We start from the raw sequence: 6,953 nt of genomic DNA on the forward strand, positions 1-6,953 counted from the left end.
TATCATCATCCCAAGAAATGGAACTTCAGTGATGAGAGGTACATTTCCCCTGGATTTTGAACTTTTCCCAGGTGTTTGTTATGTTGATTAGAACAAAGTTTTGTTATAGTTGAACTCCTGTGTACATTTTTGTCTTTCTCGTGAGGTTTTGTAGTTACAAACATTGAGGTTTTGTTGTAGAGATACCGGACCTTTACAAACATTCATCCATGTTCTGTCTAGTCATTTTTGGCATTGCAGTTATGAGGTTCTGTAGTTAGCAGAACTTTACAAAAATTCATCCATGTTCTGTAAATCGGTTGAAGTACTGTACCTGGATGATGCCTTGTCCTTAAGTAGAAACTTGTTTTCCTATGCCAGTTTGCCACTCAGTGGTGAACTAATGAGTCATCGCATTTCCGAATGAGCAATATATTTTTGCATCACAAATTCACAATGCAAAAACAGTTTTATAGCTTGCTCACTGAATAGCTTTATATTATTGCATATATTCCTGCTGGTGTTGGACATAAATAGAAGTAAGGAAATTGAACCGAAACACAAGGTTACATAAAAAGGAGATTTAACAACTTGAAACCCAAGTGTGGCTTGGATTAAGATAGGGAAATGTAAATTAACAGAGAACTATTGAAGACCGGTGCCAACCATCACAGCCATCAAATTTTGGATTTATTCAGTCTAAAAGCGCATCCATCCCTTGTTTTTCTGGTGCTGCCATGCTTTCTGTCATCTTTCCTGCAAATGTGGTGCAGATCACGAGTTAGTAACTTAGTATTTTAGTCATCAAGGCATGTATTGTGAACATCAATGTTTTGTCTTATATCTTGTATCAGCAAGAAGGAGAGATACCTTTGGAAATGCTGGGTCGATGACATTTAAGCGAGATCCTCGAATCCATGCAGGTTGCTGCATATAGTTAGTGCCAAGATGGCGATAGAAGTACAGTAATTCCTCTCTCACTTCCCTTCTCTGCTTCTGTATTTTGCTATGGTAAAATGTATGGCATTCTTGATGATATTTATACGCATCTGCATGTATCAATATAATTAAGATACATGGGTACCACTGTTCTATAAGTAGTAGGTTAAACTCCTTTTCCTATTAATTAGTTATGCATCAAGTATTCGAGTCCAGTTTGTGCATACCATGCATGTGTTTGACCAAGATTTCCAGAAGCATTAATCTAAATGACCATGAATTAGAGTTGGTTTGATCCGTTCTTTTAGCCCTCAAATCGCTCATATTTTGTAACCTTGAGAGAGCAGATTGCTCCATGGCAGTTAGTCAGTATTTTTGTGTTTCAGCAGCTTAGTGTTGTTGATAAAAAGAAAAGGAATGCTTGCATAAAAATGGTATAAATGACGATCTGACGTGCGGTGTGCCTGGTTCTGAAAAAAGTAAGCTCTATATAGGGTTCTCTTCGCCGAGGTATATAATTTAGTGGATTTGCTACAGTGGATTCCACTATTACTATGAGTGTTTTATTTGCAAACAAATAGTTTCTGCAGCACTTCTTCACTTGCTGTTGCGAGAATGAGGCGGAGCTTTATCCACTTTAACTGAAGCATGCTGAGCAGGGAGTTCGCGTGGAAAGAAAAACAGTATGCTAGGTATATTCGTGTCTGCGAGTTATAATTTGACTGATTTGCAGGTGGCATCTCTTTCTTTTTTTTTTAGAAATGGACGACCCCCGGCTTCAGCATCTAGATAATGCATGCAGCCACTTTATTAATTATTCACACAATACCTTACAGAGTCATACAACAGTAAGACTAAAGCCACCTTTTAGGCAACATTTGTCGCTATTCCTATCTAGTTGATGTAGGGATGCTGATAGTCTGGGCCTAATACCAAACAGACCTCGCAGTCAAACCTAACATCTAAGGGCATCTCCAGCCGTTGGCCCCCCAGGGGGCGTCTAAAAGCGCCGCCTGGGGGTGAGCCGGCGCAAAAAATGGCCCTGGGGCCGTTGGCCCCCCAGGGGGCGTCTAAAAGCGCCGCCTGGGGGTGAGCCGGCGCAAAAAATGGCCCTGGGGGCGAGTCAGTCCCCAGCCGTCGGCCCCCAGGGCCGCCCCCAGGCGCGTATTAAAAAACAAAAAAAAGAACGTTCGGCGAAGTTATGATAAAAGCTAGTTAAATTACGGCCAAACATGGCAAATTTCGGCGAAATTCGTCCAAACATTACATTAACCTAATCTAAAAAAAAGAAAGGGGGAAGTCGTCGCCGCCGTCGCCGCCATCGTCGTCGTCGGCCTTCTCCTCCTTGACGCGGGCGCCCCTGCTGGACCCCTGCCCGGCGTCGCCATGGCGAACAGGCGGCGGCGCATCGTCGTCGTCGCTGCTGTCGCATAAGACGACGACCCCGCCTTCCTCGCGGCCGCGTCGGCGCTCCTTGAAGCGGAGTAGCGCGGCGCTCCTTCTCCTTCTCGCGGCGCGCCTTCTCCATCGCAATGGAGTCCTGGCGCGCCCATTCTAGGGCGGCGTCGCCGTCGTCGACGAACTCGGCCTTCACCGGCGCCAGCCTCGGCTCCGTCTTCACCGGCGCCGGCCCCGGCTCCGTCTTCACCGGCACCAGCCCCGGCTCCGTCTTTGGCTTGACGAAGCGCGGAGGAGCCGACGAGGGGGCGCGCCGGCCGCCCTGGTTGATGACGATGCCGGCGCTGCGAGTGCGCTGGCCGAGCGGCGTCTCCGCCGCGGGCTCGGCCTTGACGCCGAGCAGCGCCGGAGAGCCGGAGGAGTGTGAAGAAGAACGGGAAGATGAGGAGGAAGAAGAGGAGGCGCCGAACCTCCTTCGAGCCCATGGCCCGGCGCGTCGGTGCTGCGCTGGGGCGGCCACCCTCGCCGGGGGGTACGCCAACGGCGGGTCGTTGCCGCCCTCTAGGTACGTGAGCACGCTCTCGAGTGTGCGGCCGGGGACGCCCCACCAGAGGTAGCGTCCCTCGCTGTTCTGCCGGCTGCCGACCACCGCCGTTGGTGGACGCCAAGCGCTGCTGTTGGCGGCGCTCGAAATATGCCGCCCAGGCCGCGTGGTTGTCGGCGGCGTACTGGGGGAGGGAGAGCTCGGCGTCGGTGATAGACGCGCGCACGATCTCGACCTCCTCGGCGAAGTACCTCGGGTCCGCCGGGGTGTCGGGCAATGGGGGAATGGGCACTCCCCCGGCGCTGAGTCTCCACCCCGTCGGCCCGGCGCGCATGTCCGGCGGCGCCGGGATGTTCGCCTGGAACAGGAGCCAGGACTCCTGTTTGCGCAGCGAACGGCGGCCGAAGCCGTTGGCCGCCGCCGTATCTCCGGGGAAGCATTCTGCCATGGCGAAGGCGGGGCTGGGCGGGCTCGGAAGAGGTAGAGGGAGGGGCTGGGCGGCGGCGCTCGGGGAGAGCTAGGGAGAGGAAGGGCTGGACGGCGGCGAGGGGCGGGGCTGGTGTGGGCGCAGCTGAGCGGAGGCCGCCGGCTTTTATAGCCGGGCCGCGCCCGTGTGTACGCGTGCGAGGGAGTGGAGGCGTCGGTGCGCCGTCCCGTGAACGCGCCGCCCATGAGGAATCAATGGCAAGGCTGACCGGCGGCAGCCTTGCCATTGATTCCCCGCGGGAACCGAGGCCGTTGGGGGAAGACGAGGCGCCGAGTCGCTGACGCGGCTGGCCCGTGTCTTTTTCACGCCAAAACAGCTCGCTCCGGCGCGCCCCAGCGCGCCGGGTTCGGTCTGGGTCCGCCGGCGCTGTTTTTGGCCCAAGTCGGCGAAAATCGGGCTCCTGGGGGCGCGACTGGGCCGTTTTTTCGGCGCCAGCGCGAAAAAGTCGCCTGGGGAGGCCTTCCTGGGGGCGCGGCTGGAGATGCCCTAACACCTGAGGTCCCAGCCAGGACACCTGCCGGGTATGGGGCACCCATCAGTCCGGTGCATTCCTCAACCAAGACGCCTGTCGGGTATGAGGCCGCCGCAGCCACCTGCCACCAGTCTATATTCAGTGCTATACTGCTGCATCTACCTTGCCCGGTCTAGCTGCCGTCGACGCCACCACGACGCCAGACAATGCCACCATCCTGCGCTCGTCCATCATCACACGCCCACTGGCGAGACCCCGCTGCTCCATGCCGCTGAGACCCGCCGTTGTGGACGTGCCAGATGCCACGCCGCTCCACCAACATGAAACACCACCTGCTGCCACTGGTCCCTGAAGGAAATATGCCCTAGAGGAAATAATAAAGTTATTATTTATTTCCTTATAATCATGATAAATGTTTATTATTCATGCTAGAATTGTATTAACCGGAAACATAATACATGTGTGAATACATAGACAAACAAAGTGTCACTAGTATGCCTCTACTTGACTAGCTCGTTAATCAAAGATGGTTATGTTTCCTAACCATGAACAATGAGTTGTTATTTGATTAACGAGGTCACATCATTAGTTGAATGATCTTATTGACATGACCCATTCCATTAGCTTAGCACCCGATCGTTTAGTATATTGCTATTGCTTTTCTTCATGAATTATACATGTTCCTATGACTATGAGATTATGCAACTCCCGTTTGCCGGAGGAACACTTTGGGTGCTACCAAACGTCACAACGTAACTGGGTGATTATAAAGGAGCATTACAGGTGTCTCCAAAGGTAGATGTTGGGTTGGCGTATTTCGAGATTAGGATTTGTCACTCCGATTGTCGGAGAGGTATCTCTGGGCCCTCTCGGTAATACACATCACATAAGCCTTGCAAGCATTACAACTAATATGTTCGTTGTGAGATGATGTATTACGGAACGAGTAAAGAGACTAGCCGGTAACGAGATTGAACTAGGTATTGGATACCGACGATCGAATCTCGGACAAGTAACATACCGATGACAAAGGGAACAACGTATGTTGTTATGCGGTCTGACCGATAAAGATCTTCGTAGAATATGTAGGAGCCAATATGGGCATCCAGGTCCCGCTATTGGTTATTGACCGGAGACATGTCTCGGTCATGTCTACACTGTTCTCGAACCCGTAGGGTCCGCACGCTTAAGGTTACGATGACAGTTACATTATGAGTTTATGCATTTTGATGTACCGAAGGTTGTTCGGAGTCCCGGATGTGATCACGGACATGACGAGGAGTCTCGAAATGGTCGAGACGTAAAGATTGATATATTGGAAGCCTATGTTTGGACATCGGAAGTGTTCCGGGTGAAATCGGGTTTTTACCGGGTTACCGGGAGGTTACCGGAACCCCCCGGGAGCCATATGGGCCTTCATGGGCCTTAGTGGAAAGGTGAAAGGGCTGCCCACAAGGGCTGCGCGCCTCCCCCCTTCCCCTAGTCCTATTAGGACTAGGAGAGGTGGCCGGCCACCCTTCCCCCTCTTTCCCACTTGGGGAATCCTAGTTGGAATAGGATTGGAGGGGAGTCCTACTCCCGGAAGGAGTAGGACTCCTCCTGCGCCTCTCTCTCTTGGCCGGCGCCCCCTCCCCCCTTTGCTCCTTTATATACTGAGGTAGAGACACCCCAAACACACACAAGTTGATCCTTGAGATCTATTCCTTAGCCGTGTGCGGTGCCCCCTGCCACCATATTCCTCGATAATACTGTAGCGGAGTTTAGGCGAAGCCCTGTTGCTGTGGTACATCAAGATCGTCACCACGCCGTCGTGCTGACGGAACTCTTCCCCGACACTTTGCTGGATCAGAGTCCGGGGATCGTCATCGAGCTGAATGTGTGCTCGAACTCGGAGGTGCCGTAGTTTCGGTGCTTGATCGGTTGGATCGTGAAGACGTACGACTACTTCCTCTACGTCGTGTCATCGCTTCCGCAGTCGGTCTGCGTTGGGTACGTAGACAACAGTCTCCCCCTCGTTGCTATGCATCACATGATCTTGCGTGTGCATAGGAAATTTTTTGAAATTACTACGAAACCCAACAGTCCCATCCCCTCCGCCAGCGGTTCCTCAAACCGAGCACCCAATCGCCTCAGGCGGCGCCTCCAAGAAGGGCACGACACACGCTGTGCCGCCGCCGCCCAATCTAAGAAGATTTAGGATTTTTACCCGGGCACGGGGTCGGGGTGGAGGGCAAGGACCTCGACGACGCCTGCAAGTAGGAGAACGGCTACCCTGGTCGTCGCCACCGTCGGGATGAACGAGTCATCCAGAGTTTCCTCCGGTCCAATGTCACCTCTACCAGCCCCGCGAACGCACCGAGGCCGACGACCGCGATCGTAAGGCACTAAGTGCAGCGGGAGAGAGCCTGCAGCGCAGAGGAGATCCACCGGCGACTCACCGCCCACGTAGTCAAGACGCCGTCCATCCACCCCCCGCGAACGCTGCCAGTTGAGGACGCCGTCGACATGCCTAACGGGGCCGCCGTCCCTGGTCCAGGTTCCTCCACGAAGGCTAGAGTGGCGAGATCCGCCGTGAGTACGAGATCCGGCCGCGCGGCCGACGCCATCACCCAAGCCCGCCGTCTACTGATCCCGCCGCCGCCGGGAGTCCCACACCCATGGATTTGGGCACCCGTGCACCACCGCGAGTCAGCCGCCTCCGGGATCCGCCATACCGTCGGAAGGGCCGCACCCCGAGGATCAGGACGCCCGCGCACTACTAGGAAAAGGCCTACTAGTGGCGCACCAGTTTTGCCTACTAATGGCGCACTACTGGTGCGCCACTAGTATTTTTTACTAATGGCGCACCAATGGTGCGCCATTAGTATCTGGTACACTAATGGTGCACCACTGGTGCGCCATTAGTATAGGCCACGGTGCGCCATTAGTATAGGCCACTGATGCGCCATTAGTATAGACCACGGTAAGCCATTAGTATTTTTGAATTTTGAAGGCGGGAAAATAGTAGTGGCGCACCGTCTAACCCCCACCGTGCGCCATTGCTATTTTTGAATTTTGAATTTGGATCTGGATTGCGATTTTTTTGCCCATTTTTTGCTCTTTTTTTGCACGATATTATTTCAAATTTTGTTCCC

Source organism: Triticum urartu, chromosome 7, assembly GCF_003073215.2.
Source record: "Triticum urartu cultivar G1812 chromosome 7, Tu2.1, whole genome shotgun sequence".
Taxonomy (NCBI): domain Eukaryota; kingdom Viridiplantae; phylum Streptophyta; class Magnoliopsida; order Poales; family Poaceae; genus Triticum; species Triticum urartu.